Here is a 13,978-nt window from a genome sequence, read left to right on the forward strand (position 1 = left end):
AGGGAGCGCAACACTCTCAAAGGGTCAGCACTGAGGGAATGCCACACTGTCGGAGGGTCAGTTCTGAGGGAGTGCTGCACTGTCAGAGGGTCAGTACTGAGGGAGTGTCGCACTGTCAGAGGGTCAGTACTAAGGGAGTGCCGCACTGTCAGAGGGTCAGTACTGAGGGAGTGCCGCACTGTCAGAGGGTCAGTACTGAGGGAGTGCTGCACTGTCAGAGGGTCAGTACTGAGGGAGTGCCGCACTGTCAGAGGGTCAGTACTGAGGGAATGCCGAATTGTCAGAGGGTCAGTACTGAGGGAGTGCTGCACTGTCAGAGGGTCAGTACGGAGGGAGTGCTGTACTGTCAGAGGGTCAGTACTGAGGGAGCGCCGCACTGTCAGAGGGTCAGTACTGAGGGAGTGCCGCACTGTCAGAGGGTCAGTACTGAGGGAGCGCCGCACTGTCAAAGGGTCAGTACTGAGGGAGTGCTGCACTGTCGGAGGGTCAGTACTGAGGAGGTACTTTACTGTCAGATGTCAGGAGTGAGGGAGGGCTGCGTTACTGGCTTGATTGTCTGAACTGAAAAAAAGAAAGTCCCAATCTGCCCTCTAAGGTAAAAGATACTTCAGTCACTAGTTTAAAGAACAGAACTGCTGGTGACTTGCTGGAAGGAGAAAAGCCATTTGCTTGTGTATGATAACACTTCTGGATGTATAAAAAAACACAGTGGAAATTCTGCTGGCCAATATTTATCATTCAGCCAGCATTACTGAAGAGATTCCCATGGATTTCTGTGTATGAGTCGATCTTTGAAGCTTTTAAAAATGCTTCTAAATATAGAGGGATGATACTGCACTGAGTTTCAAACATGCACCATCAGTTTGTGCAGTCACCATTGTAAAATATGAAAACAATCATAACACTGGTCATTCATTCTAAATTAATATTGCATGATATATTCAAAATTAATTTTATAAAGAGAAATTTTGCCTCAATTATTTTGAAACTCAGCAAATTCACTCTGTGGCATCCAGTGCCAAGTGTTCATCAACTTCATTCTTTGTCACTTTGATTCTGGCCTGATCGTAAGGATGGAACTGTGGGTTACAGAATCGTCCTCTGTAACAAATCAGCTTGCTGGTCACACATTAAATTGATCATCCCAATGATGGTTTATACATTAATGCCATTTCACAATCTGATGATGAAACATCAAACAAGATAACACACATATTTCCGCTATTGTGAAAGTTTTCCTTCCCATCGCATAGAGTCCCTACAGTGTGGAAGCAGGCCATTCAGCCCATCAACCCTCCAAAGAGCATCCCACCCAGCCCCCTACCCTATCTCTGTAACCCTGCATTTCCCACAGCTAACCCACCTAGCCTGCATATCCCTGGACACTACAGGGCAATTTTAGCGTGGCCAAGCCACCTAACTGCTCATCTTTGGGCTGTGGGAGGGAACCAGAGCACCTGGTGGAAACCCACACAGACACGGGGAAAACGTGCAAACTCCACACAGACAGCCAGCCGAGGGTGGAATCAAACCTGGGTCCCTGCCACTATGAGGCGGCAGTGCTAACCACTGAGCCACCGTGCCACCCACCTGTTCATCCAACGGAAACATGATCTTTAATGCCTTGTTGAAGCACATATCCAAAGTTTGAACCATGGCCATTAGACCCCCTCACATAACTGTGGTATGGATGTTATTTCTTTGTTGTTACAATGTGATTGTAATTTGCACCAATTCCTGCTCCTCTTTAGCCCACTGGCTGACTTGGGCTCCTGATCCACTAACAATTCAATTTTAAAATACTCATCCTCATGTTCAGGTCCCTCCATGACTTTATCCCTCCCTTCCTCTATTACACGCTCCAACCCAGGAACTCTATGAGAATTCTGTTCTCCACCAATTCTGGCCTCCTGAGAACCCACAATTTTAACCAGTCCATCAATGGCGACAAAATGCTTTCAGCTGCTTGGGCTTTAAACTCTGAAATTTCTTCCCTAACATGTCCCATTTGTACCTCTTTCTCCTCAATTAATACTCTCCTTAAAACCTACATCTTCAGCCAAGCTGATCACCTGTCATACTTTCATCTTACTTATTTTGCTGTGTAATAAAGTTTGATAATACTCCTATGAAGAACCTTTTACTACATTATAGATTCTACATAAATATAAATTGCTGTTGTTGAGACCACAAGGCCATAAGACGTTGGAGAGAAGTAGGCCATTCAGCCCATTGAGTCTTCTTCATTCAGTGAGATTATGGCTCAATCCACTTTCCTGCCTTTTCCCATAAGCCTTGATACCCTTGTGGTTAGCAGTGTTGCCTCACAGTGCTAGGGACCCGGGTTCAACTCCACCCTCAGGCAACTGCCTGTGGGGAGTTTACACATTCTCCCCGTGCCTGTGTGAGTTCCCTCCGGGTGCTCTGATTTCCTCCCTCATTCCAAAGATGTGCAGGTTCGGTGGATTGGCCACGCTGAATTGCCCCGTAGTGTCCAGGGATGTGCAGGCTAGGTGGGTTAACCGTGTGAAATTCAGGGTTACAGGGATATGGTAGGAGGGTGGGTCTGGGTGGGATGGTCTTCAGACTATTGGTATGGACTCGATGGAACAATTGGCCTGCTTCCCCACTGTAGGGCTTCTATTCTATGATTAAAAATCTGCCTATCTTGCTTTGAATATACTTAATGACCCAGTATCTAAAACCCTATGTGGTAAAGAACTCCATAGATTCACCATGCTCTGAGAGAAGAAATTCCTCCTTATCGCTGTCTGCAATGAGCAACTTTGAGGTTATGCCCTCTGGTCCTAGATTCTCCCACAAAGAAAAATAACCTTCTAAGAACTTTATGTATTTCAATAAGGTCTCCTCTTAACCTTCTAAACTCCAAAGAGCACAGACCCAGCCTATTCAATCTCTCCTCCTAAGAAAATCTTTCCATACCTAGGATCAACCTGATGAAAACTGAAAGAACTGCAGTAAATCAGAAACAAAAACAAAGGTTGCTCACACAGCTCAGCAGGTCTGGCAGTATCGGTGAAGAGAAATCAGAGTTAACTGACCCTTCAGTTCTGAGGAAGGGTCACCAGACCCAAAATGTTAACTCTGATTTCTCTTCACAGATGCTGCCAGACCTGCTGAGCTTTTCCAGTAACTTCTGTTTTTGTTTCAGCCTAATGAACCTTCTCTGGACTGCCTCCAATGCCAGTATATCTCTCCTTATAGAAGGGGACCAAATTGTTCACAGTACTCCCTGTTTTTATACTCCATTCCCTTTTCATTACCAATTACCTGATGAACTTGCACACTAGCTTTTGTGGTTCATGCATGAAGACATCTAAATCCCTCTGTGCTACAGCTTTCTGCAGCCTTTCTCCATTTAAATAATATTATTAATAATGTAATTAGCAGTAATTATATTCTCACCATTTAAGGGAATGCTAGGCTTTGTTATTTCAGCTTGAGTCCTAAATGCTGTAGTGGTTTAAAACCTGTTTTGCACATTTTGTATTTTTGCCCTTTTCTGTTGAATGCTGAATATGGACAGGACTAGTTCTGCCTCACATAGATCAGGAGAAGAGAGAAGAGCAGCAGACAGATTTAAACAGACTGATTACAGCTCTTTTTCCTCCCCAGAATCTGCAGTGTTTTCAAACAGCCCAGATTCAGTTATTGTGGCGTCCACAGCCTCTGTAACGCTGTGCCCTCAGATTCTTGTTTGTCAGGTGCGCTCATTTAATGCTGCAGTGCTGAGAGTTAAAATGTGCCTCAGTCGAACTGTGTGAAAATTAAACATTGACGGGTAGCCTAGGGGAGCATGTAGTGTATTATAAAGTGCTGATTACAAAAAAATACACATCCATCTGCAAAACAGCTGCAGAGAATGCTCCCATTATAATAAACATTGACAGCTGGACTTCATGCTTCTTATTGACTGAGTTTATCATGATATATAAATATATATATTTTATTTTTCAGCACTTCTCTGGATTCAGTGCTTTCTCTGCGGTTTGCTTTTCTCATTTTTTCTCCACTGTTGCTGTGAAGGGTATATAATGGCAGGTATTCAGATGTATATTGTACTGATCATCAAGTACAACATGGGATTAGATACACTGTAAAGCTCCCTATACATTGTCCTCATCAAATACACACAGAACAGGTACAGCATGGGGTTAGATTCAGAGTGAAGCTTCTTCAACACTGGCCCCATCAAACATTCCTAGGATAGGTATAGCATGGGGTTAGATACTGAATAAAGCTGAATTCACACTGTTCCCATCAAACATTCCAAAAACAGGTACTGCATGAGATAAGATATAAAGTAAAATTCTCTCTAAATTGTCCCTATCAAACACATCCAAGACATATACAGCACAGGGTTAGATGCAGAGTAAACACTGTCCTATTAAATAAATGAATGACAGATTTAGCATGTCTTAGCTACAAAAATATGTTGCATTTATGTAGCCTTTCTCCTGACCCCAAAGCACATTGAGACAGCAACATCGCCAGACACCAGTATGATCATAACTGAACAACCTGCTTTTTCAGATGTTAGTTGGAGGATTACTTCATCCTGGGCATCAGGAAGAACTCTCCCATGCTCTTATCTGAAATAATGACGTTGGAGCTTTTCTGCAATGGCACTCGAAAGGTGAGTGTTCCCTCATGGAAGTGTCAGCTTGCTATTTCTCTCCCAGTCTGGAAAGGAGAACTTGAACCATAACTTTCTGACTCAGACTCAGGATCATTACACCCACCGTGTTATAGAGATACTGCCACATTGCTTACACAACAACACTGACTATGCTTCAAAAAAGTATAACTCTTTTTGACATCCTGATGCTGGAAAAGGTGCTATAGGCTTAAAAATTCTTTCTTAGCCCTTTATTCCACATAGCTCTTTCAACACCAGCTGCCCCCCATGCCCTGTGTTACTGACTAAACCTATCCTGATGTTAATCCATAAAATTCTATGATATAGGAGCAGATTTAGACATTCAGCCCATCAAGTTTGCTCCACTGTTCAATCCTGGCTGATATATTTCTTAACTCCGTTCTCCTGTTTTGCCCCCAACCCTTGATCCCCTTACTATCTTCGTCTTAAATACATTCAATGAGTTGACTTCCAAAGCCTTCTGCAGCAGTGAGTTCCACTACACTTTTTGAGCCTCTGGCTGAAGAAATTCCTCCTCATGTCAGTTCCAAAGGGCCATCCCTACACTCTGAGGCTGTGCCCTCAGGTCCTAGTCTCTCCTACTAGTGGAAACATCTTCTCCACATCCATTCTATCCAGGCCTGTCAGTATTCAATAAGTTTCAATGAGATTTGCCCTTCTAAACTCCATTGAGTACAGACCCAGAGCCCTCAACTGCTCCTCATATGACAAGCTCTTCATTCTCGGGATCATTCTTGTCAATCTCCTCTGGACACCCTCCAATACCTTTCTCAGAAACAGGGCCCAAAACTGCTCCCAGTATTCCAAATGCGGTATTGCCTTATACAGCCTCAGCAGTACTTTTATATTCTAGCCCCCTCGAAATGAATGCTAATATTGCATTTGCCTTCCTAACTGCCGATTGTACCTATATGTTAACTTCTGGACTGGACCTCTAAGTCCATTTGTGCTTCAAATATCCAAAGTCTTTCCCCTTTTAAAACATAATTTACGCCTATATTCTTCCTGCCAAAGTGCATAACATCACACTTTCCCACATTTTATTACTGACTGTATCTCTACTGATATTAATCCAGCTCCCTCACGCTGTCACTCAGTAACCCGTCTCCCACCATAACCTGTGTTACTGATTGAGTCTTTCCTAATGTTAATCCAGCTCCCTCAGACTGTCACTCAATAACCCTGAAATCTCAGCTCCCTGTGTCACTGACTGAATCTCTCCTGATGTTAATCCAGATCCCTCACACTGTCACTGCACTACCTTCCATGTGAAAGGGATCCCAACAGTGTGGAGTTGCTGCTTTTGTGTTTGGGACAGTTCACAATGAACACACTTCATATCTGTCCATCTTCATTTTATGGCTCTTTGTTGCTTTTCTCTTGCTCTCTAAATCATGCGCGCCTGTGACCCTCTCTACCCCTAACTCACTTTCTGAATAGTTTGTGTTATAATTGATGGGTTAAATCAGGGTATTGTTGCCTCTGATCAGATGCTGCTAATTCTTTATAATTTCCCAACTCTTAACAGGGCCAAGCCTGCTTTGTGCAGTACATCAAACAGCTGGCCATGCTTCAGTGATCTGTTTTACTTGCCTAATGAAAGGGAGGGTTCAGAGTCAACTGTTTAATTAACCCCATAATGGACCTTGGGGAAACACTTTTTTGTCACTTGCCCAAGCATCCGATTTAATCCTGTCTGCAGGTAATTGGAACAAGCACTGATGATGTTTCATTGTGATGGAAGACTGCCTCAATCCCCCTTTCCTCTCCCTCTCTACATTTGACAGGCCACTGTTCTTCTGCAAGTGGAATTCATTATTGTGGCTAGTGCCCTTTGGTAAGAGCAAGCAGGCCATAGCAGTGCTGATCCATGTGGCACAGTCTGGGGTTGTGGCTGGGGCTGCTTCTGTTGGCTGGAATGGCAGTCAGGAGATATCAGCAATGCCAGCTGATAGAGATGCTGATACTACTTTCTCTGATCACAATCATTCTGCAGAAAGCACTGACAAACTGACCCCACAGCTACCTGGACACCTTATCCCAAGCTTGGTGAACAGGCCCATATAATTATCAAACCCAGCGCAGCAGCGAGCTATTCAGTCATCAGGTCTCGCTCACAAATCATTGAGCAGCATTCATGCCTCTGATCAGAAGGTTCCATTTACAAGTATAACTCTAAACCACTGACAGTGCAATGTAGTACTGAGGGAGTGCCACACTGTCAGAGGGTCAGTACTGAGGAGGTGCTGCACTGTCAGAGGGTCAGTGCTGAGGGAGTGCCACGCTGTCAGAGGGTCAGTACTGAGGGAGTGCCGCGCTGTCAGAGGGTCAGTGCTGAGGGAGCGCCGCACTGTCAGAGGGTCAGTGCTGAGGGAGCGCCGCACTGTCAGAGGGTCAGTGCTGAGGGAGCGCCGCACTGTCAGAGGGTCAGTACTGAAGGAGTGCCACACTGTCAGAGGGTCAGTGATGAGGGAGGGTTGCACTGTCAGAGGGTCAATACTGAGGGAGTGCCGCACTGTCAGAGGGTCAGTGCTGAGAGAGTGCTGTATTATCAGAGGGACAGTACTAAGGGAGGGCTGTATTATCAGAGGGTCAGTACTGAGGGAGGGCTGTATTGTCAACAGGGCAATACTGAGAGAGTGCTGCAATGTTGGAGGGGAGTACTGAGGGAACATTGCCCTATCAGAAGTGAATTCAACCAGAACCTCATTTGCTGCCTCAGATGTGTGTAATATATAGCACTGCACTGTTTCAACAAAGAGCAAAGAATTATCATGGAATCATAGATTCTCTACAGTGCAGAAAGAAGCCATTTGGCCCATCGAGTCTGCACCAACCCTCCAAAGAGCATCCCACCCTATCCCGGTATCCCTGCATTTACCATAGCTAATCCACCTAGCCTACACATCTTTGAACTGTGGCAGGAAACCAGAGCACCTGGTGAAAACCCACGCCAATACTGGGATAATGTGTAAGCTGCACACAGACAGTTATCCAAGGCTGGAATCGAACCCTAACCCCAGTGCCATGAGGTAACAGTACTAACCCCAGTTCCGCCATGCTGCCCATTATCCTTCAGCCAGCATTACTTTAAAACATTTTTTAATTCTTAAATTGTCTACTGTGGGAGTTTCATGTGGTAATTTTGGGTTACTGTGTTTCCTACATTTCAACACTTCCAAATTGCTAAATTGGCTGTAAAACCACTGCCACACCCTGAGATTGAGAAATATGCTATATAAATGCAAGTTTATGATTTTTCTCTTGTCATGACTTAACTGGGAAAAGTATGTTCATAAATGGGCCCCTCTGTTCCACAAACCATCACATGATATATAAATATATAAAATTTCAATCAGACCAACAAAATGTTCTGAAAGAGCGTCACTGGACCCAAAACGTTAACTCTGATTTCTCTTCACAGATGCTGCCAGACCTGCTGTGCTTTTCCAGCAATTTCTGTTTTTGTTTCTGAAAATGACCAATTTGCCTGACTGACCACTATTCAGGACAAATGCAATTCACACCAGGTTTCATCAGTAACAAAAATAAACTTTATTTATGGCCAATAGAATTACATATTTAACTTTAACAAGAGTGAATGAAAAAAGGCTCCTAATCTATAAATATGCTTAAACTATAAACTATAGTTTAAACTATATCCCATTCAAAAACCCCAAATACACACACATTCAATCATGATTAAGACAGACAAATGACAGATCATTTAACACAGATGTATGGAAAAAGAATTTAGACTGGGTAAACAAAATTTGGAAGATCAAATGTCCAGACCATAAGATGGATAATTATTTTCTCACAGTTCTTTTGATTTTAGCAATAATGGTACATTTTTCAGTTCAACAGCCTTTTGTCAACACACTCTTTTCTCTTCTGCTGCTGCCCTAAACTTACTGCTTTTTAACTCCCTGAAGCTCAACCAGTCAGAGGGCTCTCTTCAGGCAAAATTTCGCTCACTCTAATAACTCTAGGTACTGCTCAGTCGTGAGTTCTCCCTCTCATGGTTTCAAGAAGTATCATTATATTGCGCTGCTCAAAATATATAGATCTTTTTTAAGTTGGAAAACTCTCCTGGTATTTCAATTATAATTGTCTAATTTCCATTTCAATTTATAGTCCGAGTGAAGAAAAATATCTGATTTTTAACTCAATCATTCGGACTTTGCTGTAGTTTTATCCGAGACAGGGATCCAGAATGTGAAACATGTTTAGAAGCAAAAAGCTTTTCATCTCTGCTGCAGGATATTGGTCTTAACTCTCTCTCTCTCTATTTAACAGGCCTCAGTCATACAAAGGATGTCAAGTCTGGCAGTGTGGAGCTCCCTCAATGCTGCAAGGGGAGTGTCAGACTAGATTACAGGCTCAAATACTATTTCTGAGTTTGAAGTCCTGACAGTTTGAAGCAGACACATGAGAGCTACTCCACACTGATGAACTGTGCTATTTGAAAGCCTTAGATTTGCATTTTGAAAAATATTATAAAAATGGTATTTTATTCAATAAGTACTGTCACTATCCAAAGGCTGCATTGATTTGTAACTTACACCAAGAAATATATTTGTAGACTAAGTTGACTATGAATGGGAAGCTGCAAAGACTCATCAGAAAGATTGCTGAGGCTTAAAGGGTAAAAGTATAAGAGTAGATTACAATGTCACAGAGTCACAGAATTATTAGGGTGCAGAAGGACCCTATTAAGCCAATAATACTTGCACCAGCTCCATTAGTTTGTGCCAGTCTCCTGCCTTTTCCCCACATCCCTGCATACTATTACTATCCAAATAACCAACCAATGCCATCTTGCATTTCCCTAGATGAGAGGGTTACCTAATCTAAGTATTTAAAAGGATGAAGGGATTCAGTTGGATAGATACAGAAAATCAATTGATCAATCAATCCAGACCAAGGGACAATAATGTCAAATTTGGAGCTGGACCACTCAGGAATGATGTCACAATGTTCATACCAAGGTCAGTGGAAAATCTGGAACTTACCTCCCCCAAAAGTCCGTTAATTCTGGCAGATCAATGAAATTGTCTTAGGATTTAATATATTTGGGTTTTACTGGGTATAATTGTTGAGGGGTGGGGTATATAAGTACAGGGAGGTAAATGTCAATCATCATTTGACAGAGTGGTGGAACTGACTTGAGGGGCTGAATGGCCTCCTCTTGTTCTGAAGCTGAGGAACCTGAGAAGACACATCATTCACAACACTTTCATAGCAAAGATTTTACATTGCATCCCGTAACATCCCTCAGAAACAACTTAAAGAACTTTGACAGGATAGTCAGAACTGCAGATGCTGGGGTCAGAGATAACACAGTGTGGAGCTGGAGGAACACAGCAGGCCAGGCAGCATCAGAGGAGCAGGAAAGCTGACCCTGACGAAGTGTCCCAACCCAAAACATCAACTTTCCTGCTCCTCTGATGCTGCCTGGCCTGCTGTGTTCCTCTAGCTCCACACTGTATTATCTTTATTAAAGAACTTTGAAGTGCTACAAATGCAACTTGTCTTTATACCATATCTTGAATAGTAAAGAAAGAGTGACAAAAATAAGTTTTCAGGCACTGAGGGAGTTAAGGGACAGATTGAGAACATAAGGCCAAAATTAAAGATCGATCATGATTGTATTGAACAGTGGAGCAGGTTTGAGGGGCCAAATGTCCATGCCTCCTGCTCTGAGATTCTTATGTTCTTGTAAAGCAGTCCTAAAAATTTTAATGCTTCAGAATTTGATTTATGCCTTAAAAATAAAAAATGCTCCTCAGTTTTTGAGATCAATAACATTCGCTATTGGAACATCTGTGGAGTCAAGTTGCAATTTGTGACAAAGAGGAGAAATGTGACATCACATTACAAAGCAGTAAACAATTTATACTTACGCTCGTGGATGGGAAATGAGAAACAGTACTGAACTGAATCTTTGTTTCTAGACCCTCTTCTCTCTCCCTGACTGCTGCCCAACAAAAAATCATTTATTTGTCACTTCACTGTTCAAAACTGTGTATTCTTCTCACCCCTGCTTTTGTATGTTCCTTCCCTAAACCACCGAATTTTTTCTACCTGCCCTTTCTGGAAAAGCTTCTTTACTATTGCTGAAAAACGAGACATTTTGTTGTAGCTTTGCGTCTTGCACTTGTCAGGACATTTTACAAAAATGTCAGAATGGTGGGGAAGGACATTTATATTGTATGAGAGGAGAGTGCTGATCCATTGGCTTCTTTGCACTAAAAGCAGAGACACAACTTCAAAATCCAGCCTGATGCTCCCAGAGCAGTACTGAGAGAATGTTGCACTGTCAGAGGCATTGTATTTCAAGTGAGATGTTATACTAGCACCTTGTCTGAACTCTCAGTTGGAGGTAGAAAGTAGGCGTGTTCTTCCACACCCTGAGGCCAATATTTATTACTCAAGCAACGTCACTCCAACAGAAGCAAAGTCTTGCAGATGCTGGAACGTTGAAACAATAATATAAAAATGATAGAAATACTCAGCAAGTTTGCCAGCATCTGCAGAGACAAAAACAGTGTTACAGAGGTAGCAAAAGAATGAACTCCCCTTGAAACCTCAATCGATTACTTTGATTGGACAGGAATTATTCCTCTTGGTATCAGTAAGGTTGTATGTAGTCAAATTTAAATGAGAAGGGAGTAGGGCATTAGAGAACAGATTTTGGTCATTCTGCCTCACTGATATTTTGAGCAAGTGGGATTAATCAAGTGCAGTTATCCGTGTTTCTGTGTCACTCAACAAGTGAATTGTCAATTCTAGAAGGAGCTTTGTCTCAGGCAAATGCTATTTGTTCAAGTTCCCTCCAGCACTGGAGACAAGGTCAAAAACCCTGACAAAAAAATTGCACAAAAGGATCAAGAAAAAAAAACTCCTCTTTATATAGCCCCTTTCACATCCTCAGGACATGTCAGGAAATAAATGTTGAAATACAGTCACCATTGTTGTGACAAACATCCTGAAAATAGCAATGGAGGTAAATAAGCGATTAATCTGGCTTTTGTGATGTTGGTTGCAGGATAGATATTAACCAGGAGATCACCCCAACAGTGTCATAGGCAGACTGCATTACATTATGATCTGAAAAAGACAATGTCTCTAACAGTGTAGGATTCCCTCAGCAGTGAGCGTGGCAGTCTCGATTATGTGGTCAAATCTCTGGAATGGGACTTGAACCCAGGACATTTGGACTCAGACGTGGATAGTCCCCCAATGTGCCATGGCCGACAATGGCAACCCAGGCACCTATTTGCCAGCTTCAGAGGTGTTGTATGTTGAAATTCTGTAACCACAAGTAGAGGACAATAGATGCAAAACATTGTGAACGCCTATCGTAGAACAAACACATCGCCAGCTTTTGATGCAATGTTTCCACAGAGATTTGAGAACTAACAGGGAGATTATTCTGAACTCTGACCCTTCTATGTTGGTTATATATTCTCTTTGTCTGTGAACAAGTGACAGTTGAGTCACTCGTTCTATCACCATTGATCTAACCCACCAATCTGGGGCTGAATAGGCAACTTCCCATCCAGTCCTGTGACTCTCCGAAGGTTAAGATGACTGAGCTCCAACTGATGCCTCCCACTTTCTCACTGTGACTGTGACTATGACCCTATATTGAACACCATGTGCAACAATGAGGCAGAGGTATGTCCCAAGATGTCACCACGCAACATCTTTTACCGCAGAGACAAAAAACATTGAGTTCAGTTGTCTAACTTGTACCATGTCTCGTTCACTCGTCACCCCCAGACTCATTCACACACATTTGTTCCTGGTCGGGTGACGCTTCAAAAAGGAACATTTTCATTCTTATATTCAAAACCTTCCATCATCTCATCCCTACCTACCTCTGTAAATTCCTCCAGCCCTACATTCTATTGTACGTACAGTGAAATGAAATCCCCACTGCTGCTGACCATGTTGTATATGTAGTCAAACCATATCTGCGCCTCACCAGAGCATAGATTTGCTGCCATCATTCACTTTAAATGTAAAGATCTATAGGGCCTGTGTGGTCTTGTGTGAATGAGGAAAACCACTTACTGGGCTAACTAGAGGAGGCTCTTAAGAAATAGTTATCTAGTGTTACAGGTTACACTGATATGATAGACATTGTTTTAGAGATCTTTGTGTTAGGTCTCACTCCTTTGAGATCCTAATCTGTTCTGCCCAGAAGGCACATAGCTTCCCAGAGAATGTTGCTAAATTACCCAACAGTATTAACCCTTTCAGACCCTTACACTTTATACAATACAATCCTTTGAGACTCTGCACTCCTCTAACTCTAGCTTCTAAAGTATCCCCAGTTATAACTGTTTGAATTGTGATACACATATCTTCAGCTGCCTGTGCCCCAAAGGATGGAATTCCCTCCCTAAAACTCTCTTGCTCTTCCCTTAGCATGCTCCTTAAAACCATTCTTAATATCTCCATATGATGTTTGCTGACATATTTTGTCCACTAATGGCCTAGTGTAAGTGTCTCATGTCATTTACTGGATTAAAGCTGCTATTAATTGTAAGGTTGTTGTTGCTGGAAGGAAATTGAATGTTGTCATTGGGCAGCCAGGAAATGTTTCTGTCACTGGCCCCTTCAAAAAGTGGAGAGCAGCTTAGTCTCTCAACCAATGCCCATTTCAGCACAGACTTCCCATGCCCTGCCTGGTTAATGAAGGCAATAATCCAATGTGTTCATTATTCCCCTCAACTTCAAGCTCGCACCCTACATCATCCAGTCTCCTTACCAACACTACCCCCGCCCAGCCCTCGACACACACACACACACACACCACAACTGCAACACCCAGTTCTGTGTTACAGCCGGGCTGATCAATTGCACAGTATGGCACAGGGGTCAGGAGTGGCTGTCGCAGGTTTCTTTGAGATGTGTATGAAATTTGCTTAAAGCCTACACCAATTAACTTCAAGATGATGAATGGGTGCAGTGATGTAAAGAGCCTGGTGCTCACGGCATTGTCGGAGATGCTCAGCTGCAAGTGTGTTGGGTGTTCATAGAGAGAACCAGTAACTGGGCTGAACCCTGATCCTGCTACTCATAATGAATCTGTCCATCTCCTGAAAACAAAATGTCAATAATCTGCACATAGAAACCTAAACTGGCTGATTTATTCATTTGTAGGGCTTGCTGACTAATTTTGATGGACTTTTAACATAGTAAAAGGAAATAAATTTCAGCATCTATCCTGATGTAATAGCATTGGGACATTTAAAAGAAGCTGGTACATGACGCAGAAAGAAA

This window comes from Rhincodon typus, chromosome 20 (assembly GCF_021869965.1).
Source record: "Rhincodon typus isolate 14 chromosome 20, sRhiTyp1.1, whole genome shotgun sequence".
Lineage (NCBI taxonomy): Eukaryota > Metazoa > Chordata > Chondrichthyes > Orectolobiformes > Rhincodontidae > Rhincodon > Rhincodon typus.